Source organism: Sorex araneus, chromosome 5 (genome assembly GCF_027595985.1).
Source record: "Sorex araneus isolate mSorAra2 chromosome 5, mSorAra2.pri, whole genome shotgun sequence".
Lineage (NCBI taxonomy): Eukaryota > Metazoa > Chordata > Mammalia > Eulipotyphla > Soricidae > Sorex > Sorex araneus.
The window spans coordinates 94593566-94620610 of NC_073306.1; the positions used below are offsets into that span (position 1 = coordinate 94593566).

Here is a 27045-nt window from a genome sequence, read left to right on the forward strand (position 1 = left end):
CTGATTCTAGGAATATGGGAGGCAGCAACAAATGTATGTCTTGCTGCGTCTAGTTGATAAATCAGGGGTGACTAGGCCAAGTGTTCTAGGAGATGTGGGGTAGAATGGAGCAATAATGGCACTGCTAGAGTGTCCTGGGCACAGCTGATTGTCTTAGCAAGGAGGGCTGCAGCCTGCCAGGTCTCGAAACTGGGAACTTAATCTTGGCATCTTTTCAGGGGGCTTTTGTGAGACCACTTCACTAATTAATTGATTTTATATTTCTGTCTCATGCATTGCTACTAAATCCTTCACTGAAGTGTTCTCTGATAACTGTTTGATAAAATATCTGTGGGAGAGGGGCACCCAAGTAATGTTCAGGAGGCCCAGGGGCCCTGGGCTGTTGGTCCAATGCAAGGACCATGCAGTTCTGGGGAATAAGTATCTTGGGGCCTCCAGGCCCTCCTGGGGATGCTCCAGAGAAGGTGTAGTGTTGGGATGGAACTGGAGTGAGCCACATGTGCCTTAACCCAACACTAGCTCTCTGGCTTCTAATAAAAAATGGTTGTTTTTTTTTTTGGCTTTTTGGGTCACACCCAGCGATGCATCATCCTGAGCACTACCTGGAACCTCTTTCCCCCAAAAAACTTTTTTTTTTTTTGCTTTTTGGGTCACACCCAATGATGCACAGGGGTCACTCCTGGCTCTGCACTCAGGAATTACCCCTACTGGTGCTCAAAGCGATAGCATAGCGGGTAGGGCATTTGCCTTGCACGAGGCCAACCCGAGTTTGAATCCCAGCATCCCATATGGTCCCCTGAGCACCTCTAGGGGTAATTCCTGAGTTTTTTTGGGGAAAGAGGTTCCAGGTAGTGCTCAGGATGATGCTGAGATAAGAAAGTGATTTAAGGGATTTATCTGAGGGCACTGAACAAAAATTAGAAGGTTGTTTGTGTTTTAAGTGGAAGAGGTGACTCCTGCTAGAAGTAAGGTTTCCCAAAGAATGTGTGAATTCCATTGCAGTTCAACTGTCTTTTGGCTAAATCACCCATTATTTTGCAGGTGAGTGGGGTAAAGTGAAAAGTGAGGGAAGTAGCCTTGAGAAAGAAGTACCTTCACCTGCCTGATTAAACCACTTGGGGAATGTGTTGTGGACTGTTAGGACTGGCGAAGTCAGCTATGAGTTCTACAAGGCATGTATGCCAGTATCCCATAGCCCCAGGAGGCAGCTTTTAAACTGCACCTGAAGTTCACTTGGTCTGCACAGTGTAGGAATTGGTCCCCAATACCTGAATTCTCAGGGAGCTTTGCACTCAGGCTGGAGCCATGAATTTCCTTTGCAGGAAATGAAGTCAGACTGAACCTCAATGCAGGGGTTCTAGAAATGCTGCTTTTTCTTACAGAAAGAATTTTCAGAAGAAGACAAATAGTGGTTAATATAGTTTAATTTAAAGAAATATGAGAGGAGATAAGGATATATGTTCAAGAGAGAACACAGGCTTCTTTTAAGGACGAAAAGCACAGAATGACTTTTGGGAGAAGGTTATATGCAATTTCTCCTAATTGATTTGACCTGGAGTCATCTGCATATAAATGTTCATCTGGATGTTGTCACATGGGGAAAGCCTTAGACTCTTTTTTCCCTTTTTCTTTTTGAGTCACACCTAGCAATACATAGGGGTTACTCCTGGCTCTGCACTCAGGAATTACTCCTGGCAGTACTCAGGGGACCATACGGGATGTTAAAAATCGAACCCGGGTCAGCCACGTGCAAGGCAGATGTCCTACCCACGGTGCTATCGCTCCAGCCCCAAGCCTTAGACTCTTGATAATTCTTTTTTTTTTCCTTTTGGGTCACACCTGGCGATGCACAGGGGTTACTCCTGGCTCTGCACTCAGGAACCACCCCTGGAGGTGCTCAGGGGACCATACGGGATGCTGGGATTTGAACCCGGGTCGGACTCGTGCAAGGCAAACGCCCTACCCGCTGTGCTATCTCTCCAGCCCCAATAATTCTTTCATATTCTTATCATGACCTGTAGGTTATCCTGTAGCTTCTCTCTTTTTTTTTTTTTTTTTTGCTTTTTGGGTCACACCCAGCGATGCTCAGGGATTATTCCTGGCTTTGCACTCAGGAATTGCTCCTGGCAGTGCTTGGGGGACCATATGGGATGCCGGGGATCGAACCCGGGTCAGCCGCATGCAAGGCAAATGCCCTACCCGCCTTGCCATCGCTCCGGCCCCCTGTAGCTTCTCTTTTCTGAGGGGTCTACCCTTCTTGCTTTAGTTTATTCATTCGTGTGGTGCCTCAATTTCTCCATTTGCAAAGAGTGTGCCTTTGGGTTTCTTTGGGACTAGGCAATTTCTTAGTCTTATAATTAAAAAAAACCTCTTTACCAGTCCCCCACCCTCATTGATCTACCTCCAGTGGTACTAAACAATCCCTGAAGCATAGCCCTTGTGTTGAACCAATGCACATGTCTGTGTCTGTTGGTTTCCTCTGAAGGGAATTCAGGGACTCTGAGTGCTCCTTTATCTGTGAGTCATGTAGGGAGAACTCTTCTGTCTACACCCATAAAGCCCTCTGCAGTCAAAGGACGAAAAGAGACGCATCACAAGGAGTGAGATTCAGGTGGCGCATGCCCAGAAGTGGCCCCTGTTTTTCCTGCTTCTCCTCCACTGGTCTGTGGCTGTGAGGGAGCCTGGGGCATGTCATTTGTTGATTCCCACTGATCAGCCAGGCCTGGATAATCTATGAACTGGTTTTGGAGCATCTGTCTGTATCTCAGTCTCTCAGGTGTCACTCAGCAGATGGACCAATAAAGATGACTTTGACAATGGAACCTCTCTTGGGGAATGAGAGATTGATTCAACAGTCATTCAAGATATTCCCTGGATATTGTCATGAGTCTCCTGGGACAACTCATAGGTAGCCCAGAAGAATCTTTTCAAGTTCCTTTTTTTTTGTTTTTGTTTTGGGTCCACATCTAGTGATGCTCAGAGCTTACTGCTGGTTCTGTGCTCAGGAATAATTCCTGGTAGGCTCAAGGAACCATATGGGATTCTGGGGATGAAAACCAAGTGGGCCACAGGCAAGGCAAGCACCCACCAGCTGTAATTTTGCTGTGCCCCCATGCACTATGCTCTTGAGAGGAGCTACCAGCCTCTGGTGCTGCCACCCTTGTGATGTGAGCCGAATCCTTTGTCATGGCACTAGGACAGTTGTTGCTGTACTTGTCTGTTGCTTTCTGACTTCTTGCCCCCATTTGGCTGAAATTGTTTTTTTTATGCTCAGATTCCAGGCAGGAGTTTCAGTAAAGCTGCCCCATTGATGTTCTACCGTAACTCTTTCTCTGTCAATCAGACTTAGGCTATTACTTTGCACACTTGACAGCAGCCGACTATGGTCAGGAGACTGTGCCAAGAATGGAAACTGTCCTTTCCCTTTCTCTGCTGTGCTTGGACATTGGCCCCCTAAATTCCTCCATCAGGTGCCACTGGACACTGTGGGGATCACCAGTTCTTCTATTGTGCCTGGGCTGATGCAACAGTGATGGACATGCATCAGATTTATGTGGAAGGATGTTCACACTTTCCCCAAGTTGTTCAGTCTGTGTCACTTTGGCAAGGGAGCTAAGCTCAATTCAGGCACGTTGGGCTCTAAGAGTAACTGTCACTGTTAAAGAAAAAAAATTCCCAGAAATATTTGTACTGGGCTGATGGGTAGTACAGTGGTAAAGCGCTCGCCTTGCATGTGCCTTACCCTAGTTCAAACCCTAGCACCACCAGCACAGAATCAGATACCTGAGCACTGCGATTGGAAGAAAGGAAGGAATAATTTATTGCAGAAACCAGTTTTGACACAGTGAACATCTCGAGCATTTGGCCTGTCAGATGAGTTACCCTCTCCTTGTTTTGCTCCCTTGAGCAGGAGACTCGGGGTCTTTCCTTGGCACTCCAGGTTCTTATCCCAATCATTAGCTCAAGAAACCTGCCACCCCCCCACCCTTGTTTCATACATAACACTGTAGCACTGCTGTACCATTGTTTATTGATTTGCTCGAGTGGGCACCAGTAATGTCTCCATTGTGAGACTTGTTGTTACTGTTTTTGGCATATCGAATTTGTCACAGGTAGCTTGCCAGGCTCTGCCGTTCAGGCGGAATACTCTTGGTAGCTTGCTGGGCTCTCTGAGAGGTGCGGAGGAATCAAACCTGGGTTGGCCGAGGAATTGAACCTGGGTTGGCTGCGTACAAGGCAAACGCCCTACCCGCTGTGCTATTGCTCCAGTCTGTCAACAAATTTGTTCTTTTTCTCCTATTAAACTGTCTCATGGTAATTTGTTTGGCCAGACCAAGAATAACCCAGCGGGGTAAGAGGAAAACTTTCTCTGAGCCCCAACAATATATATGCACATGTACACATTAGCTTTAGTAGGTCATTCCTGGATTCCCAGACTCCCTAATAAAGAAAGCTGTTTCCATAAGGAGCAGTTAAATGAAGTGGAGGCATCACCGGGCTGGAAATCAGGGTTGATTGTGTATGCCCACGAATGAAGTTTATTGTTGATTCAGTGTACTGGAACGCTAGAGCTCTTAGAACATAGCCGTTCTTGGATAAGCATATTCACTGTAGCACTGTCATCCTGTTGCTTATCGATTTGCTCGAGCGGGCACCAGTAACATCTCCATTGTGAGACTTGTTATTGTTTTTGGCATATCGAATACACCATGGGTAGCTTGTCAGGCTTTGCCGAGATATTCTTGGTAGCTTGCCTGGCTCTCCGACAGGGGTGGAGGAATCGAACCCGGGTTGGCCTCGTGCAAGGCGAATGCCCTACCCGCTGCGCTATCGCTCCAGCCCGGATAAGCATATTAGGCACAAAAAATAAACCAGATGTTATTCACACTTAGTTAAAGAGGTAGCTTTAGAAAGGTAAATCACTACCAGCAGGGAAGCTCAGGAAAATGTAACAACCTTACCGATATGCTCACTCACTATTCTCCAGTTTAGAATTCGAACTAATCAGTCATCTGATTAGCTTACCGAGAATATTGCTTGCATGTTAATGGGCTCTTGTCTAAAGTTCTTATTCACAAATTCACAAACCTTTGGAATTTATATTTTTAATTTTCAATTTTTATTGAAAATTGTATTAATATATGTATTAATATAAAACATAAATGCTAATACATTTGTTAACATAGAAAATTATAAGATTTCATCTTATATTGGTAAATATTTCATTGTTTATATATCCACATCTATTATTTTTAGATTTTAATATGCCTATTTTATTTATATTTATTTATTATTGGGGGGTGTTGGGCCACAATCAGATGTGCTTAGGGCTTACTCCTAACTTTGTGTTCAGGGCCAGTTTTGGTGGTGATCAGAGAACCATATGGGATGCTGCTGTCACACCTGGTGATGCATAGGGGTTACTTCTGGCTCTGCACTCAGGAATTACTCCTGGCGTGCTTGGGGGACTATATGGGATGCTGGGAATCAAACCCAGTTGGCCTCATGCAAGGCAAGTGCCCTACCTGCTGTGCTATCTCTCCAGACCCCTCCACAACTTCTTTATCTAGTCATGTGTTGTTGGATATTTGGCTTGTTTCTTATTCTGATTGTTGTATTTAGTGATTCAGAGTGTATAAGTGTTTCTATACCTTTCTGAGTTAATGATTTTATATTCTTGGGGTAGATGCCAAGACACAGAATTTCTGGGTCATATGGAAGCTGTTTTTATTTTATTTTATTTTTTTTGAGAAATCTCATACTGTTTTTTTGTGAGGCTGAACCAGGTGGCCCCCACCTTTTGTTGGAAACAACAAACCCTGGTTGTTTCCAGTCATTTTGGTATAGACAGTCTCACTGTTTCGAGATGATATCTCATTGTTTTTTGCATTTCCCTGATAATAAGGTGATGATAAACACTTTTCCCTCTGCTTGTTGGCTTTCCATATAATCTCTTTGGAGAAATGGCCGTTCATTTTCTTTCCCCAGTTTCTGATGGGGCTATAGAAGCCCCAAACCCTGGGAATTTCTTAAATGTTGAGCATGGTAAAGGTTTTTTTTTTTTTTTGTCGTGTGAATGAAGTGACTTGGAAGTGCCAAAGGATGGGTTTCCTGAATGGCAGGAAACTCAACCATGGGGTTTGAGGGTTGGATTCACAGTCTTACCCTCTGATCTCGGGATAATGGAGGGAGCCTGGAGGTTGAATCAATCACCAGTGTCAATGAGTTAATCAGTCATGTCTGTGCAATCAAGCCTCCATTAAAACTGATGGGGCTCAATGAAGTCTTCTGATTTGGTGAACTCATGACAATTGGGAAGAACGGTACACTTAGAGAGAACAGGGAATCCTTGTACTCTTTTCCTATATCTCGTCTTATGCATCTCTTCCTATTGGTTATTCCAGAAAATATGATTCATAGGAAATAGTGATATAGATTGTAAAAGGATTTCTTGAGTTCTCTGAGCTACTCCAGTAAATTATTTGAATCTGGGGAGAGGTTCATGGGAGCCTCTGATATATATTTACAACTCTCTCTATATATATCTAGATATATCTAATATTATATACAACACATCACATGTTATATATAATATATGATATATATTCCCAAGAAATCATATATAATATTACATATAAGTGAGCTATAGTTGGGCCAAACCCAGTGCTGCTCAGGGCTTACTCCTGGTTATGTGCTTAGGGGTCTCTCTTCACGGTACTTAGGGGATCATATGCAGAGCTGGGAATCAAATATGTGTGAACTATGTACAAACAAGCACCTTAACTCCTGTACTATTTCACCTGTCCAGATAAATGAGCTTTAATGCTCACCTTCCTCTTTTTCATTTTGGTTAATCTGAGAGTGAAAAAGCACTAAACTTTCTTTGCTGTTACTAGTTGCATAGGTTATTGTTCTTCAAATAATTTTTTGGTGCAATATTTCAAATACTTTTTGAAGATGGAGACACTATGAAGAGAGGTTAAAGTGTTTGTTTTGCTTTCAGCAGACCCCTTGCATTCAATCACAGCACTGCCAGGAGTGACCCCTGAGTACAGAGCTGGGAGAAAATCCTGAGCATTGCCAAGCGTGGCCCTAACCTCCCACCCCAAGCCCAATACTTTTGGAAAAAGATACCTGGCATGTGGTAATGATCTTGCTTTTGCTCCTTTCAGTGCTCATCTTTCCTACCCCTACTGAGACAACCAGCTTTGCTGATCCTTGCTTTGCTCCTAAGAGAAACTGCTCAAAATCCACAGCATCCATGATTTTATTTTCTCCAGTGTGGGGCAGCCCAAGGTGAGCTCCAGGCCTAGCTTCATTCTTTGCTTCCCTCACCCCTTTGTCACAGTTTTTTTTTCACAGGCTTCGTGGTGGCAGTGGAGATAGACAATCAGGAGCCCCTGATTTACAGCCATTGGAGAGAAACACCATAATAAACTGGGCACACCACTGGGCCTTGAAAGGAAGGGAATACTTTTCCTCCCCACCCCCATCTTCTTGTTTGAACTCTTCTCTACATTAGCACAGTGAGCTATTTATCAAAGCTTCAAGAAATTTCTGATAAATAGTGAAGAATAACTTTACATAAATTAAACTATCAATAATAACAGTATCAGTGAAGTAATTGGAAAAAACTCAAATGTCAGGAGTTATTTACTATTTTGTACAGTATTGAACCAAGCATTCACAGACTCAAGACATTTTAAGCTATATTACATAGGAATGAATGATTATGAAATACTGCAACAGCTTCTTTTGGTTATTATTTTTGGACCACACTCGGCAGTGCTCAGGCATTACTCCTGGCTCTCTGCTGAGGGATAACTCCTGGTGGTGCTCAGGGCACCATATGTAGTGCCAGGGATGGTTACTTTTTGTGGAGGTAGGTGGGGGGTTGGGTTTTGGGGCCACACCTGGCAGTGCTCAGGGCTTACTCCTGGCTCTGTATACCCAGCGGTGCTCAGGGTTAACTCCTGGCTCTGTGCTCAGGAATCACTCTTGGCATCAAAATAAATCCAAAGTGAAATGTTTCTAGGCTATTGGTTCTCTGTGAGTTTTATTTCAGTGTAGTAATCTTCCTATAAGTTTCCCTCAGAGATAATTTTTTTGTCTTTGGGTCACACCTGCTGGTGTTCAGGTCTTATTCCTGCCTCTACTTCCATGGATCACATCCAGTGGGGCTCAAGGGACCATATGGGGTTCTGGGGATTGAACCAGGGTTGACTGTGAGGACAGAAAGTTCCCTACCCACTGTGATATCTCTTCAGTCCCTGCCTTGGAAGTTTTAGAGTACCAACTTCAACATTTTCCACATAGTATCTTATCCTTCTCCACGCTTTTCATAGAATGTCAGATTTATATAATGCTCCTGAGCATAACCTGCCAAAATATGACAATTTCCCTGGAAGGAAAAAAGCAGTGAGTTTTAGTCATCTACATGAGCTGGCAGACATCTAAATGAATCTTCTATATGAAGAAAAGGTTTGTCTTTTGAAATATGAATGTCTACTTTCACTAAATTCAAACAGATCCCAATATAAACATCTTCAAATTTGATGGGGTTTCTGTGACTCATCATTTCGAAGACTTTTGGCATCAAATTTCTGGACATTACATAACCCAACTCATTGCAGTAAGGAGGAAACATCTTGAAGAAAAACTTTTGCTAGGAAGTATGGGGTTTGGGTAGAATCCTCTAAAGGAATAATTATCAGATAGAGTATAATCTGTGAAAAACTTTTCTGAATGGTTTAAATTTAAAAGCTACTTTCACAAAATTTCCAGCATTGTTGTCCTCGTGTTATCTTTGATTTTGGGACAAAACTCAAATACCCATCTGAAAAAAGCCATAATTGTTTTATTTCCTTTCTTTCTTTTTAAGTTTTTGGTTTTGGGGCTATATCTGCTGTTGTACAGTGTTTACTCCTGGTTCTGCACTCAGGAATTCTTGTTGATGCTTCTTGGGGGACCATATGCTTGGGTCAGCTGCATGCAAGGCAAATACCCTGCCCACTGTACTATTACTCTAGTCTTAAAAAGTCTCACATATTTTAAGGCCAAGTTATTACAGCTGTTTAAAAATATCTTGTATTTGTATTATAATACATAAAGAAGACCTTTCAGCTTTACCAACTGAACATTTAGTCCTAAGTAGCAGCCCAGAGATATGTTTGAAATTTCTACTAAAAAAATTCTCAGATTAGTTTCAAATCCTGCCATCTAGTGCCTATAAGCCTGTAGACTATCAGATGAGAAGAAAGTACTAGCTGAAGAGTTTTGGTTGTTTGGCATACCCTGTGCTTTAGTGAAAATGATCTTGTGACTATCCAGGTGTGCTTTCTGGATCTTTGCCATCACTTTAAATGTCAAGTAGGGGGTGGTGTTAGGTATTAAAGTGGAAGGCAGTGTTGGAAGACTGAGCATCTGATCTATGGATTCTGAGTCTATATGTAGATTGATGAATGAGAATTGAATGGAACTGGGTTGGAGCAATAGTACATCAGGTAGGATGCTTGTCTTGCAGGCGGCTGACCTGGGTTCAATCCTTGGCATCTTATATAGTTTGATGAGCTCGTCAGGAGTGATTCCTGAGTACAGAGCCAAGAGTAACTCTTGGACACTGCCAGATGTGGTTCCAAAACAAAAAACAAACAAACAACAAAAAAGAAGAATTTAATGGAACTGAGTTGAATTTTCACTCTGACGGTATTTAAGAATTGCTGTGGTGAAGAGGGGCTGGAGCGATAGCACAGCGGGTAGGGCGTTTGCCTTGCATGTGGCCGACCTGGGTTCGATTCCCAGCATCCCATATGGTCCTCCGAGCACCACCAGGAGTAATTCCTTACTGAAGAGCCAGGAGTAACCCCTGTGCATCGCCTAGTGTGACCCAAAAAGCAAAAAATAAAAAAAAAAGAATTGCTGTGGTGAAGAGAAGTCTCACCCAGACCCATGTTGAAATTGGGCCCAGCGGCTTATTCAGCAAGAATGGATGAGTGTAGTTAGTTTTCCCCTTTTCTTAGCCAGGCCGGTTTCTTCAGCCATCTCTGTTTCCACCCACTTTCTTTCCTGCTGTAGTTGATACTGCAATGACCAGGGCACACACGTTCCTGTCTGTGGTGCTCGCAGTGTTAGCTGTGGTGCTGGCTGGGGGCTGCACTCTGTACGCGGGGTGTTCTAGTATATTCTAGTGCTTTCTGGGAGGAAGGTGGCTGCAGTGCTCACACAGGTGCTCCCCAGGATCTGAGCTTCCAAGCACTGGGGCTCACATATCTTCTTGGGGTGCTCAATGTGGGTCATTCCGTACATTTGGTTGTTGTGCAGCTGGAAGTCATAGTTTTTGTCTTTTTTGTCTTTTTTTGTCGTAATGTTTAACAGAGTCAATAGAAGGAAAAGCCAGAGATGCTCAGGGATTACTCCTGGCTCTGCACTCAGGTATTATTCCTGGCGATACTCAGGGGACCATAGGAATGCTGGGGATCAAACCCAGGTTAGCTGCATGCAAGGCAAATGTCCTACCTGCTGTACTGTTGCTTTGGCTCCGTTGGAAGTCAGTTGTGCTGCCAGAATCACAGACAGCAGAGCTGCTAGAATCACTCTAGACACATATGGTGGCACCAGGGATTGAACTGTGGCCTTCTGTTGCAAAGCTGTTCTAAGCTCCTAAACTACCCACCCTACCCACTGGGCTTCAGCTTTATTAAATTTCCTATTTTTCTATTTGTAAGAACAAATCGGATAATATTTAAGTATATTTTTGAAGAGAGAGTTTCTTGACATCCATGAGTGAGAGTGATTTTCTTTTTCTGTTAATGAGGAGAGCAGTGGAATAGGAATGTTCATAGGAATGAATATGTTTGTTTGTATGTGGAGTGTGTGTGTGAGAGTGTGTGTGTGTGTGTGTGTGTGTGTGTAGAATCAGGCTTCATATAGGCTTTTTATGTCCAGCCTTTTTTAGTCCATACACTTGTGTATGATAGTGGGCCCCAAATTCTACTTGTCTAGTGATGTCATAGTCATTATAATGCAATATTTTACATGGCCAGCAGCCCCATACATCCTGTTCTTACTGAATCTCTTGAGAGTGTCATTTCCCCTTGGGCTAGATTTAATCTTATCTTTTGTTCATCGTGGTCCATGCATCTACAAAATTCACTGTTAATTCTTTCCAGTAAGAGGCCACATGGAGTGATTGACCTGGAAATGAAATTCAAAGTGATTAAGGACTACAAAAGTGGAAAATCAATGATTGGTATTGCTCACTACTTAGGCATATCCTTTTCCAATGTAGCTACAATCTAGAAGCATAAGGACAAAGCGACAAGAACTTTTAAAGAGTTGCTTTATTGAGAGCAAGGATGTTGACAAGAATTTGAGGTGCAGAAACTTCTAACCTGGGTTGAAAATTAGGCACCCAAATGCACCCCCTTCAGTACCATAATCAAAAGCAAAGAGTACCATGATCCAAAGCAAAAAGTTTGTGATGCTAAAAGATAATCTAGATGAAACTAATATGTTAACTTTACTTCTAGACATTTGCAAATAGTGAAATTACATGCATATCATAGCATTAATCCCTGTGGTTGAGATGTGTAACTATGTGTGTATGCAAGTGTGTGTGCCTGTATGTATGTGATGGTATGAATTTGTGTACATTTGTGTGTGAAGGTGTTTGTGCATTCTACTTTGGCTGTGATCATTGGGGGTTCTGAAGATGCTACACTTTGGGGACTAATTCCCTCAAAGAATTTTTACTAACTCTGATAAATCTGAGTGGTAAGTGCTCATGTTGGCGAGCTAATCTGGGCTCTGAAGTCAATAGTTGATTGTTTTAATTGCATTAAAATAGGACCACTATGGGCAGAGAGATAGTATAAGGCACTTTCCTTGTATTTGCTGAACCCCAGTTGATTTCCTGGTATCATATACAATTCCCTGAGCCCTTCCTGAAGTGAGCCCTGAGCTGAGAGTCAGGAATATGCCCTGAGCACTCTGAGATGTGACTCTCAAAACAAGACAAATGAACAAACGAAAAAAGAATACCCAAAGCTAAAGTCTTTCTAGAGTCAATAGAAGGAAAAGCCAGAAGCTATTGTCCACTAAGCATAGTTGGAATGTGGAATGGCCTGCATTTGCATTGGTGTTGCTATCCTGAAACCTGCTTCTAGAATATTCCAAAGTAGCTGAAAGTTGATTATATATTCTTAGTCAAGTTGTCAAAATATAGAAATTGGATCAGAAAGACCAGTTCCTTGAATGAGACTTTTGTATTTATTCTGGAAGAAATTTATCTGTTCTTTTCTGAGCAGTTCTAACTGGCCTGACATTAATTTTCATTAAAATTTTAAAGATATTTTAAAGATATTTTTATTTATTATTTTGTTTTCAGGGATACACCTGGTGGTGCTCAGGAGTTACTCTTAGCTCTGTGTTCAAGAATTATTCCTGAAAGTACTTGAGGAACCATATGAGATACTGGGAATCAAACCCAGGTTGGCCATGTGCTAGGTAAATGACTATCTATTGATTTGGTTCTTAACATATGTTATAATCATATATTTGAAAAATTATTTTTGTTCATTTAAATTCATTACCCTTTTTTTTAAATGTAGGAGCACTGCTTATTTATTCAACTATTGATTAAGCTGATTGAATTGGGCATGAATTCCACATTACTTTTTTTATTCAGAATGTTAATTTTATTTTATTATTATTTTTGAATCACCAAGAGATCCAGTTACAAAGCTTTCCTATTTGAGTTTCAGTCATACAATGATCGATCACCCAACCCTCCACCAGTGCACATCTTCCACCACCAAGGACCTCAATATCCCCCCCATCCCACCCCTCTCCCTGCCTCTATGGCAGACAATCTACCCCATACTCTCTTTTGTGTTGCTTGTTATGAATAACATAAGATGTTGCACGGCCACATGCTCCTAGAACTCCAAACTTCCAGATATTTAGGGTCTGGAGAAATCTCTGCAGCGAGCTGCTTTGTTCGGAGATTCTTTTGTGTGTCTCTGGATCATGGCCATTAAGGAGCTTAAGTAGCAGCCAGAGACAGTTTGTGGGCGTGACCTCCAGGGTCCCATGGGGACAGGGGGATGAGACCTCTATTCCTTGAGACCTGGAGTTTGTCGTCACTGAACCCATGTACCTGCACTTCTCACTGGGTTCTGGAATTTGGGAGCTGTCTGGGTGTTTAGGGGGCAGGTGGAAGGATGATGCCTACCCCATCTGAGGCACCATGATGAAGTCAGCCTGGCTTAAAGTCCGGAGGCATCTCTGCAGTGAGCTGCTCTATTAGGAGATTCTTTTGTGTGTCTCTGGATCATGGCCTTTGTTTCCTTGTTTTCCAGAGAAATAAACTATTGGCATATGCCCTGCAAGGTGCACCTGCTTGCCCAAAGCACACCATGCCGCAGGTCCTAACTGAGACTTTTGATCTCTTTCGAGATTTATGAGTCTCTGAAATAAGATCAATAAATAAGCTTGTATAGCTGAGCCAGAGGTGGTTTGTGAGTGTGGCTCCCTCATACCTAACTTTTTTTTTTTTAATTGAATCACCATGTGGAAAGTTACAAAGCTTTCAGGCTTAAGTCTCAGTTACACAATGCTCAAACACCCATCCCTTCACCAGTGCACATATTCCACCACAAAAAACCACAGTAAACCTCCCCCCCATCCCTCCACCCCCTTACATACCTAACTTTTGACCATTTAATTTCTTGGTAAACTTGACCCCAAGTTGTTGGGGTCTGGCCAAAGGCACAGTGGCAATTTTCGGGTATCAGGAAGCCTGAAGGCACCATCAGGCTGCTGATACACTTGCCCTGCAGGTACAGGTTGACTTGCTGGCGGCACCATACCCCCATACATTCCCCTTTTATCTTAAAACATGACCAAAGGAGATATCTAAATAGCATAATGTTTAACAATATACGAATTCCTTGATAATGGAACTATGATGATCTCTTGGAAACTTTCTTTGGTGCACCATGGTACTCTGTTTATATTGCTCACAGGTATCATTTGTTTGTCTGCCTTTAAGCCTTTTTGAAGTACTGGGGAGCAAAGCCAGGGTCCCATGATGCAAAACAAATGATCTATTACTAAGCTATAGCTTCAGCCCCTTAAAATTTTATTCTCTAGAGTTTTAGGTAGGTTCATGAGAAGGTTGAGAGGAAGGCATAAAGAATTTTATAAAACCAGTAAAGTTAATATGCTAAAACCTAAGAGGAGTTGAGTGGAAAATAAATGTGCCCTAGTTAAACGTGCAGCCCTCACTGTGTCTGTGGTTTGATGCGACTTTTTGGGTATCTAGTGCCAGTGGGAAGTGGGGTGCGTGGCTGCCTGGTCTCAGCTCACCGTTCAGTCTTCAGGAAGCAAGCTGAGTGACTTAAATCCGTAAGTTGGGGAAACACCTTGGCTTGTGGTTTAACAAACACGAATATGTATTGGGGTACAAGATGTTGAGCCATAAACATGTATTTCAGACAAGAACAGAAGGGGAATTTATGTATCAGCTTGATTTTGGGGGCACTTCAGCAAAACTTTTGAAAAATTTCTCCCCACTCTTCTAGTTCTAATTCTAATTCAGGTTCCTTTCTGCATGTTTCCCAAATGCATGACCCATACAAAGCATCAGGCCCGAACCCCTCCATGACTGGTCCTAAGGGGCAGGACTGAAGTATCCCTTTGAAAATGGGGCCTCTGAGGTAGGAGATCTGGCCAGGCCTTAACCTCAGAGCCTCCAAACTTAATTGACCCAGTAAAAGGGAAGTACTTCCGGGGCACTGAGAGGAGTGCATTGTAGATCAGGAGCCAAGGGGCTAATGGCTGCCGCTCCACTTCCGGCTGCCATTGAGCAGACCACCCATGAGTTCTGCTGGTCATTTTTGCATTTGAATGCCTCACCCCAAGTCTGGGCTTCTGCAGTGGTTGAATTTCTGGTTGCAAAGGGTGCTCTGCTAGAGTCTCAGGTCCTCTCCTGGAGCACCCAGGCTGGCTCTTGTCTTCCCTTGGATTTGTGTAAGCTCCACGAGTTCTGCTCCTTACGGAGGCCACACTGCCGAGACCCTTTCCACTAAATCTTCCTTGACATTTTGCTGAGTTCCTATTTCCCGGCGCACCACAGCTCTCTGGTGATCTTAGTGGGAAAGGAGCCAGCCTCCAGCAAGTCTCTTTTTGAAAAAGAGGGACATGGCCCAGAGGCAGGTAAAAATAAGGCCGGGAGCAGTGAGTGCAGCCAGAGTGGAAACTGCTGTCTTGTTCTGTTGTATCAAGCAACGGAGGTGCGCTGGGATCTCTCCGGTCTTATTTGGCTGCAGTTGCTTTTCTAGAACATTCTGCAACTCCCTCTCCCCGCCCCCGCTTCGTCTCCCGCCCCCACCCCCCAGGCTAATTTTCTTCTGTTTGTGTTCTTGCATCCTTGCTTCTTGCCACTGCCACCAGGGGGTGGGGGAGGCGGGTCAGGATCCTTCACCTCTTTCTTTCTACCCGCCAGAGATTCTTTCCAGTGTAAATATGCTGTTGTCTGAACTGCCTAATTCCAGCGCATTAGAGAGCACAACAGGAAACGTGAGTGGGAGTTTGAGAGAGCCAAGGGAACAACATTGGCGACAGTTTATCCAGCACGTTCTAGGAAACAGGTGTTATATTCGCTTGCAGCCCAGGGAGAAGAGCAGGGGAGAGGTGGGAAGTTGATTGCATTGGGGGACTTGCAAGTCATTCAGAATGCTAGATCAGAGGATGCCTCTGATTTCTCACTGTTTTCAAAGACACAAACGCCTTTTCCTCCAGGAGTTCCCATTGAAATGAAAAAGACAGAGAAGAAAACATATGCTGCATTCTTTAATAAAAGCAGGAGCCTGAGAAGAAAGGACAGAGTTAAATCGTCCAGGAGTGGTGGAGCATCTGAGTGGGATTGGGAGGGGGGAATGGTGGGGGAGGGGGCTGGAGAGGGCAGGGAGGGCTTTGTTCTGTGCTCCTTCCCCTTTCCCTTTGTTGTCCCCATCCAGTCTGAGGCTGTATGTTTGGCTGTGGAGCAGGGAGTTGGCTCCAGGGATATTAACATTGGTGCCACTGGAGATCGTGCTCACAGCCTCACACTTGCAGGTCACGGGCTCTACCCATAGGCCACGTGGCCGCCCCAAGGTGTAGAAGCATGAATGTAGTGCTGAAGGGAAAGCAGATCTTTCTCCGGAAGGGCAAATGGCAAATGGTGGGAACAGAACATGCAAATGCCTCTGAGGTGAAGAAAGCTCGGCTTGGGGCAGTTTAACATAACACAATGGTCTAAACAGGGCTAGCTGTGGCCCAGGCCTAGAAAAGGCAGAGATAGTGCTGGGGCACACCCAACCCTGCAGCAGAGTTGTTGTTGATTTGGCCCCATGACTGTCTTGGAGCTTGAGCTTCATGCCTTAGAAAATGGGGACAATTAGATCTACCTCCTGGTCAAGAGAGGTCAAGGAGGGCTCTTAAGTGATAATGCAGTGCCTAACCCAAAGCATGACTCCCATCTTGCCCTGTCTCTGACAGACTGGGGAGTGACTGGTTCAACTTTTTCCTTGAGGGACTGTCCTTGCCCAGCAGGCTCCTGGGTGGGGAGTGCCTGGCTGGCCCGTCCACTCTGGGGACTAGAGAAGGTTTCACCAAAACTTCCAGTGATCCCCAGCACTGATAGCTCCAAGTAAAAAAGAAATCTTTGGTACAAAAGAGCCTCTTAGAAGAGCCCCTCTAGGGGCAGGTGAGTTCCCCTCCATACCCCAATAGAGCAGCCCTGGCAGCCAAAAACTTCCAAAACTCAATCACCACCATGCTCACAGCTGATCTCCACATGCTCAGATAAGCCTAATCTATGAGTGAATCTATTCCTGGACTGCACAGCCATATCTCATACTTTATACCACTGGTATACCAAGAGTAACACACCACCTCTTATGGGGTTTAAAGTAGAAGGCAACCAATCTTTGGGGCAAATATATATATATTTGTGATCTAATCTCTTATAGAAGGGCTTAAAGACTCCTGGGTGAATTACAACAATCTTTACACACTTTCCTCTAAGAAAACTTTTTTGGATCATTTTTAGCAGATTATTCATAACAAGCAACTGTCACTGTCACTGTCATCCCGTTGTTCGTCGATTTACTCCAGTGGGCACCAGTAATGTTTCTATTACACTCAACCCTGAGATTTTAGCAGCCTTACTCCTTACTCCTTTTTCCCAACGATTGGAGGCTCTTTCAGGGTCAGGGGAATGAGACCCATCGTTACTGTTTTTGGTATATCGAATACACCACAGGTAGCTTGCCAGGCTCTGTTGTGTGGGCAGGATACTCTCGGTAGCTTGCCGGGCTCTTTGAGAGGTATGCATATATCTGTTACTGTATTTTGGATATGAATACGTGATGGGGATCTTGCCAGGCTCTCCCAAGTGGGCAGTAGATTCTTGGTAGCTTGTCAGATTCTCTAAGAGGGAGAACTAGGCTATTATATGTCGAGTGGCAGCATTGCAGCCGCACTTCTAGGAGCTTGGTTTTATAGTCTCTGAATGTTACACGGCACCAGGGGCAGTCTCTGGGGGTGACTGCCTACCTACTGGAAAATGGGGGATCTGGGTGGAAAAGGCCCAGTCCCTATCCAAGCAGCCTTGGAGATCTCGGCCCCGGGTCCCGCACACCTGAGGGATAACAAGTAATACAAAATAAATTATTTTGTTAGGGGCGGCAGATCTCTGCCCGGGGGAGGCTCGGAGAGACAAAAGAACAAAACCAAGGCAACTCTTTCTGCAAACGCACGGGGTTTATTTAAGCCAATATAGCTATATTGGGACCTTCAATTGTGCCTCAATAGCGTGGCATAATCGAAGGCCCCGAACTCAAAAAGTTAGCTGTTTTTATACCCTTTTGGGGGAGAAATGAAAATCTCACATATCAAAGGGAATCACATAGGTCACTTAATTTGCATATCTAAACATTTGTTGACAAATGAAAATCTCACATATCAAAGGGAATCACATCTATATATCAAAGGGGATCACACATATTGGGGGAAAATTACATGTATTGGATCAAAGGAGAATCATACATATCAAAGAAAATCACAGGTATTGGATCAAAGGAAAACCATACAAAAGGGAAAACCACACCTATTTCACTTAATATGCTAATTTCAACATTTGTTGACCTTTCCGAGCAGATGTTTGTTTACAGTTCCTAGGGGCAGTTTATTGGCCCATTTGGTGACAGAGTCCTGCCCAGCGGTAAGTCCTGAAATCATCTTTCAAAGCAGTCAAGTAGTTACAAAGGGCAACTTCAGCAGTTAACCCTTAACCTGCCCTCCTCTTCAATTTCAGTTCTGCTTTGGGGGCAGGGTTTGGGGTTCAGGATGGGAACACCTGAAATATGGTGGTGGGAAGGTGCAATGGTGGTGGAATTGGTGTTCGAATATTAAACATAATCAATTATTGGGAACAACTTTATAAAAAATAAAATAAAATTAAAAAAAGAAGAAAATAAAATAAAACAAGGAAAAGGGATTAAAAAAAGGAGTCCCTCTACTAACAGTTAGGGGGTACAGAGGGCTGGGAACAGAGAGAGAGAGAGAGAGAGAGAGAGAGAGAGAGAGAGAGAGAGAAAGCTTTTTGTGTAAAAACACAACAAAGAAAAAATGGAAGGGGCGCGGAGGGGTAGCACCTCACCGTGCCGAGCACAGGGCACACAGGGCAGCGGTGCTCTTGAAGAGGAGGGCAGGTTAAGAGTCAAGAACTGAAGGGCAGGTTAAGGGTTAACTGCTGAAGTTGCCCTTTGTAACTACTTGACTGCTTTGAAAGATGATTTCAGGACTTACCGCTGGGCAGGACTCTGTCACCAAATGGGCCAATAAACTGCCCCTAGGAACTGTAAACAAACATCTGCTCGGAAAGGTCAACAAATGTTGAAATTAGCATATTAAGTGAAATAGGTGTGGTTTTCCCTTTTGTATGGTTTTCCTTTGATCCAATACCTGTGATTTTCTTTGATATGTATGATTCTCCTTTGATCCAATACATGTAATTTTCCCCCAATATGTGTGATCCCCTTTGATATATAGATGTGATTCCCTTTGATATGTGAGATTTTCATTTGTCAACAAATGTTTAGATATGCAAATTAAGTGACCTATGTGATTCCCTTTGATATGTGAGATTTTCATTTCTCCCCCAAAAGGGTATAAAAACAGCTAACTTTTTGAGTTCGGGGCCTTCGATTATGCCACGCTATTGAGGCACAATTGAAGGTCCCAATATAGCTATATTGGCTTAAATAAACCCCGTGCGTTTGCAGAAAGAGTTGCCTTGGTTTTGTTCTTTTGTCTCTCCGAGCCTCCCCCGGGCAGAGATCTGCCGCCCCTAACATTCTGTCTCTCCCGCCACCCGTGTTCGGTAGTCTCCAGCCGCTTCCCCCACCCGGGGGAGTTTGATGGCGATGATGAGGCAGGTGAAGGAAGGAACGGAGCCAAGCTGGTTGGTCTCAGTTGCAGTTTATTCCATTCTCATCTCCATTCTCCTCTGATTCTCCTCCTGCTTCTTCCTCTCCCATGCTACTTCATTCTCTTTCTCCTCTGGATCTGGATCTTGGTCTGGCTTCTCCAGATCTCGCTCTGGGACTTGCACTGGGACTGGCCCTGAAACTGGCCCTGGGACTGACCCTGGGACTGGCCCCCTCAGCCTACTCACACAGCCTAGTTAAATCCCATAGAATGAGGGGTTGGGTCTTACACCTCACCTAGGTGTGGTCACAATTCATAGGGGTAAAGTTCTTTCCCTCAGGGGATGCTGCTTCTAGGACAGATTCTTTTTCAGCAGGACACCCGCCCAAGAGCGGAATCCCATGGGTGTGTTTCTTCTCTCCTTGTCCAACTAACATCTAAGTATTCGTATTATTAATCATTTTGTATGGACATAGCAAGAGATGCATTAAGCTTATAGAATTGCTCTCCTGGGGTCATCTCGATCTCAGACTACAGTGCTCAGACCAGATTAGTCTTTCCTATACCTAGCAGGGTCCTAGTCTCATCGTTGTTTTTGGATCATGACATGGCATGTCCATGACCAATCTCTTAACATATAGTTAAGCATTAGGTGCTTTGGCCAGGCCCATCTCGATGCCAGGGTAGCACACAACTCACCGCTTGCCCTGGGTCCGTCCTGTCCCTCGTCGGGACCCTGCTTTTGGGGGTGCTAGGAACTAAGAGCAGCTGAGGCTTAAGTCGAGAAAGCAGATGCCTGGGAGTGAATAATATTTGAAGCCAATTAAATACCATGTTACCAAAGCATATTAACAACTGTCTTTCTCTGTCCATACAAAAAGGACACTGTTTTAAAGTAAACTATTCAAAAGACATAAGAGAGGAGAAAGACAATATTAACTTACAATACAAGTTCACTGTCTGAGCAAGGTCTGACCTTACAAATTAACAGTCTGATTAGGGGAAGAGCTGATTAACAAGTTGGGGAAGGGAGCATAGAAGTGATTACATATAGACAAAGGAGTGGGAGTGACTCGGGAGCACTTTGATGGGTGTGACTGATATACCTAAGCTCCTAGTGGTAAGGGGAGCAGGACATACCAATGTAGTCTAGAATAGTTTAGAGATTATTACCAGATAAGCCCAAACTCTGTGGCAAGGGAGAAAGGACAAACCAATGATATCCTACAGCTTTTTAAAAAATTTATTATTTTTTAAAAAAATATGGAATGCTTCACGAATTTGCGTGTCATCTTTGCACAGGGGCCATGTTAATCTTCTCTGTATCGTTCCAATTTTAGTATATGTGCTGCCGAAGCAAGCACTTTTTTTTTCTTATTCAGAAAGATGTGGGGAAGAGCTAGAGAGATAGTACAGCAGGGAGGGCATTTGTCTTGCACGTGGCCAACCTGGTTTTGATCCTGCCACCTCATATGGTTCCTTGTGCACCAGCAGAAGTAATTCCTGGGTGCAGAGCTAGGAGTAACTCCTGAGCATTGCTGGGTGTAACCCCAAAACAACAAACAAGCAAAGAAGATGTAAGGGGAGAAAAAGGGGAGAAATATATGTTGAAGAGAGAACCCAGGCTTATCCAGAATGGAAATGGACAAGCGAAGACAGATCAAGCAAGTGAGATCCATGTTCAAGGTAGTACAGGGCTAGAAGAGTAAGCCAAGAGAGACCTTTTAAGCAGTGCTGCATTTTGAAGGATGTAGGTTCTTTTTGGAGTGAAAGAAAGTCACTTTTCTCATTCCAGACAATTGCACACCGACACCCAGGCTGGTGAACCTTGCAGCACCTGCAGAGCCCTGGGAATGAGCACCATGCCCTAGATTAAGAGTGCAGCTTGACTCTGGCCTGAAAACGTGGGGAGAGACCAAGCCTCTGTTCCCAGGGGAGGCAGTTGTGTCTTCTGACAGAAAACACCTTTCAAGAACTACGACTTAGCTTTCCATCTCAGTTTCTTGGATTTTGTCACCAGGAAATGCAGAGCTGGAGACTGTATATTCTCCCGGCCTTGCATGCATGCTGCTGCTTCATCTCTATTCAGTTTTCTGAATGGCAGAAGTGCACATTCATTCATCTGGCGTGATTTTATTTGTGTCTAGCAAGTGATGGGCAAGAAATCGCTGAGCTGGGAGTGGCAGCCAACAGCATGCCGACAGATCAATCCAGAAGATTGAAGCAGAATGACCTCCCTTCATGGATGATCACTCTGAGTTGAAGGAGTTTTAATTATAACATCGAAGTGTATTTGTCTTATGAAGCGCATCAGAGATAAAATATTAAAGGGACAAAAAAATCTCTTCCAAGAGATTGTGTTTTTCTGCCAATATATTTTATTGGAACAATAATCCTGAAAAAAATCAAAGTAACACCGAGATTCTGCCAGAGACAGTTGATGAAATTTGTCATAAAGACAACCCTTGTTCAGCACTGATGCTGCACCAGCTGTCACTGCGTTCGTTGGCTCATTCCACCCTTTGAGGGCCCTCCCTGGATCCATCTGACACATGGAAAGACTGAGGCTCAGAGTTTTGTCCAAGGTCATGCACAGCCAGTGGGAGGTGGTGAAAGACTTTGAACCAAAACTACCTGAGGCTGGGGGTGGGATTTTTTGAGAGATATTGCAGCAAATAGGCACCTACTTACTTTGCACACTATGGACCCAGCTTAGATTTCTGGCACTGCATAGCATTCTTCAAGCCCTGCCAGGAGTAATCCCTGAGCACAGAGCCAGTAGTAAGCCCTGAGCACTTCCAAGCCCCACAGTTCTTCCCCTACCCAACCCCCACTCACAAAAAAAGACTGCCTGGTTACAGAGAGCATCATCCATTGACAGAAACTCTTTGTCGACAAGGTCAGTCTTTGTTTTAATGCCTTGGGTTCATTGTCTGAATCCAACTTATGGCTATCTGTTTTAATCAAAGCCTACTGATTTAAATGTTAATTTCATACCAAGAACTCTCCTAGAATCTTTGACTTGGGGGTCAGAGTCATGGGACAACAAACAGGTAAGGCGTTTGCCTTGCATGCAGCCCACCTAGGTTCTATCGCCTGCATAGGTTCGATTCTCTGAACTCCATCTGGTCCCCATCTCCTTCCAGGAATGATCCCTGAGTACAGAGTTAGGGGAATAAGCCCTGAGAAGCACTGGGTGTGGTCCCCCCCGAAAAAAAAAAAAACTTTGATTAAGTATTTGGACACTGTGACTTAATCAAAACTTTCTTCAACTCTGTTTGAGTGTTTGAGTCAGATCCTCCATGGATCTTAAAAACATGCTTTTTTTTGTTTTTTTTTTTTTTTTTTTTTTTTATTTTAAATTTTTTATTGTGGAAAGTTACAAAGTTACAAAGTTTTCAGGTTTAAATCTCAGTTATACAATGCTCGAATGCCCATTCCTTCACCAGTGCTCATATTCCACCAAGAATCCCAGTATAGCTCCACCCCGCCCCCTCACACCCAAACCCCCCCACGCCCCTAGCCCCCCCACCCTAAGCCCCCCCCGCCTGTGTAACTAATAAATTTCACTTTACTTTCACTTTGATTGCATACAATATGTCAACAAAACTCACTATTATTGTTTGGAGAGTCTCTCCCCTAAAGTCAGACCTGCTGAAAAGGAAGCATTAGATAATTTGTTTTCCATTGCTGAGGATGAAGAAGTATGAGGTCGAGTGACCACACTTAGCGGCCTCTCAGTTTTGGGTTTCTGTAATTTAGTATTTTAGTAACTGAGTCCAGAGAGATATCTGCCAGAAGTTTCATCGTTGCCAACTTGTACTTCACAGTTACATTATATTCCACATATGAGTGCAATCTTTCTATGTCTGTCTCTTTCTTTCTGACTCATTTCACTCAACATGATACTTTCCATGTTGATCCACTTGTATGCAAATTTCATGACTTCATGTTTCCTGACAGCTACATAGTATTCCATTGTGTAAATATACCAGAGTTTCTTTAGCCAATCATCTGTTTTCGGGCACTCTGGTTTTTTCCATATTGTGGCTATTGTGAACAGAGCGGCAATGAACATGGAAATGCAGATGTCATCTCTACTATACCTTTTTGCCTCTCCGGGATATATTCCCAGGAGCGGTATTGCTGGGTCAAATGGGAGCTCAATTTCTAACTTTTTGAGAATCGTCCATATTGTTTTCCAAAAGGGCTGAACCAGTCGACATTCCCACCAGCAGTGAAGGAGAGTCCCTTTCTCCCCACATCCACGCCAACACCGGTTGCTTTTGTTTTTGGGGATGTGGGCCAGTCTCTGTGGTGTGAGATGATATCTCATTGTTGTTTTGATTTGCATTTCCCTGATGATTAGAGATGTTGAACATTTTCTCATGTGCCTCTTAGCCATTCGGATTTCTTCTTTGGAAAAGTTTCTGTTCATTTCATCAGCCCATTTTTTGATCGGGTTGGCAGTTTTCTTCTTGTGGAGTTCAACCAGTGCATTGTATATCCTTGTTATCAACCCTTTATCGGATGGGTACTGCATAAATATCCTTTCCCATTCTGTAGACTGTCTTTGTATTTTGGTCACTGTTTCTTCTGAACTCCATCTGGTCCCCATCTCCTTCCAGGAATGATCCCTGAGTACAGAGTTAGGGGAATAAGCCCTGAGAAGCACTGGGTGTGGTCCCCCCCGAAAAAAAAAAAACTTTGATTAAGTATTTGGACACTGTGACTTAATCAAAACTTTCTTCAACTCTGTTTGAGTGTTTGAGTCAGATCCTCCATGGATCTTAAAAACATGCTTTTTTTTGTTTTGTTTTTTTGTTTTTACTTTTGGGTCACACTTGGCAATGCTCAGGGGTTACTCCTGGCTCATGCACTCAGGAATTACCCCTGGCGGTGCTGGGGGGACCATATGGGATGCTGGGAATCAAACCCGGGTTGGCCGTGTGCAAGGCAAATGCCCTACCCGCTGTACTATCACTCCAACCCCCCATGCTATTTTTTCTTTCTACTTAAAATATTAGTTATTAATGTTTTACTACTGAGCCTGTGGATTTAGCCTGCTAACACTCCCCTTAAAGCCTACCTCTGTAGTTTCCTTTCAACACTGTTAAACTGCTCTTTAAATTAATTCTTAGAGCTTGCATTATTAGGACTACTAGTCACAGCAGAATTGCCTGTTAGATTCCAGATACATTTCCATTCTTTTTTTTTTTCTTTTTGGGTTACACTCGGCGATGCTCAGGGGTTACTCCTAGCTCTGCACTCAGGAATTACTCCTGGTGGTGCTCAGGGGACCATATGGGATGCTGGGAATCGAACCCGAGTTGACTGCATGCAAGGCAAATGCCTTACCCGCTGTGCTATCGTTCCAGCCCCTATATTTCCATTCTTGTTCTTATTTGCTGTTCTTCTTTGCTAGAATTTAAAACCATCTCATGTGAGGCTGGAAAGAGATCTGAATGGATTGGAGCACATGCTTTGCCCTCAGGAAAATAAAAAGATAGGTCTTAAGGGGAGAAATGTTAGCAGGTTAAATCCACAGGTGAGGGAATGGGAGTGAACCATCAATAACTAATATTTTAAGTAGAAAAACAGAGCAAAACAACCAAAGCATGATTTCATTTATTTGTTTGTTTTGGGGACATACCAGCCCGGGGATTACTCCTGGCTCTGCACTTAGAAATTACTCCTGGTGGGGACCAGGGGATCATATGGGATGCTGGGGATCAAACTTGGGTTGGCCATTTGCAAGGCAAATATTGTATCTGCTGTATTATTGTTTCAGTTTCCAAAGCTTGATTTTAAAGATGTATGGAAGAGTCAGCTCAAATACCTTCCTGCCAGGAGTGACCCTGAATAGAAAGTGAGGGGTAAACCTAGCTCACCACTGAATGTGGCCTCTGAAACTAAAAACAGCAGCAGCCTCCGGCCCCTGCCAAGAAATAAAACCCACCTCATGTTTTGTTTGCTTAGTCTGCTTTTAGCACCTAGGAAGCAGTTCTAGGCTTTCAAACGCCAACAAGCACCTCGAAGACCCAGCAGGGGCAGTGGTCTGGGAAAGCACAGAACAATGAACTGGAAAAGAGATCCTTCTGGGCACAAAAATAGATTAAGTAGGGGAGGAAATTCATCAGCATAGGCAGGAGAGCAAGCTTGGAAGAGAAGAAGTCGAGCCCAGAAGAGCTAGGGTGCACTAACAGAGTGTACATATTCTAGTTTTTTCCTTTTTTAAAAGAAAACACATGCATATTCATGAGGGAAAATGGTGAACATGTGTAGGAGAACAGCTCATGAACATGTATCGACTATCTAGACAATGGTGGGTGTATTTGCGGCCTGGTGATGAGCAAAAAGGTGAGTGGAGGTCGAGGAGGTCTCTGCATGCAGACTCCAAGAGACTTGAGTTCCACTCAGCACAAAAGTGTTCTCCTTGGGTTTATTTTTTAATCCTGCACCCTTAGGGGACCAAATAATGCAGGGGCTTGAATTCACGCCTCCTGCATGCAAAGTATATGCTCAGTCAATTGAGCTGTCTATGAGCCTTTCATTCCAAATGTTTTCAAGGCTCTGTTTTGACCCAACCAGAACTGAAAAAGTTAGCTTTTCCAGGTGAGAAACCCCCCAAACCAGATAATTTTAGCTTTTCCTAACTCAAGAGGGTTCTGTCCTTCTGTCCAAGGTGGTGTGAGGAACTTTTGCTCCCCAATCTGGAAACTCTTAGGACTTTTACGGGCTTTTCCACTGCATAGTCATGATGAATTCATCATTGGCTCCTGGAATAGAAGTTAGCTCCTCTTCCCTGATGGAAAATCAGGGTTCGCTTTCTCTGGCATTCAGCAGCCCCCCCCCCCGCCCTGCCCCCTGTCATGTGTTTTCCAAAAGTTATATTCACTAACACAGAGCCCACAGAACATCTGGATTTAGGCTTCTGTGGTTATGAACTTTTCTTAGGAAATGAGGACAAAAGAGCAAATGCTGAGCCAATTGATGTCCCCATTGTTCTAATGACCCAGGAAATCCTAAGCATTTTGGAGCTGTGTACCTGGGGCTGTGGATGAAGACCATAAACACATGGAAATACACAGTGGTCATTTGAAAGACCAAATATAACTGTCATTTTGTTTGTTTGTTTGTTTGGGGGCCACACCCAACAATGAGCAGGGGTTACTCCTGGCTCTGTACTCAGGAATCACTCCTGGGGGACCATACAGGATGCTGGGGATCAAATCTGGGCTGGCAGTGTGCAAGGCAAATGCCCTACCCACTGTACTATTGCTCCGGCCCAAAATATAGTTGTTATTATACATGAGGATGACTGGGACATGAGAATGCATCTCCCCCCACTCCTGAGATCTGATGGAGAGCATATAATAGTTAAGGTAAGCATTTGTGTCAAAAGTAGAAAGATAACCAAAGGATGCACTCGGTTGGAATAAAATCAAGTTTTACTGAAAGAAAAGCAAAAGCAACAGCAAAGACATTCCCACAAGAGCAGGGAGTGCGGGTCTAAAGTGGGGATCAAAATTTCTTTGCTTTGTCTCTTTCTGGTTTCAAACTTCCGGCCTT

At 43.8% G+C, this 27045-nt stretch overlaps 1 non-coding gene across 1 annotated transcript; it reads right to left on the minus strand.

Annotated features, from left to right (window-relative positions):
* Positions 1-20730: 20730 nt before the first annotated feature.
* Positions 20731-20837, minus strand: LOC129405230 (U6 spliceosomal RNA). The gene has a single exon (XR_008630413.1). It is a non-coding gene; the product is annotated as a U6 spliceosomal RNA (small nuclear RNA).
* Positions 20838-27045: the final 6208 nt, after the last annotated feature.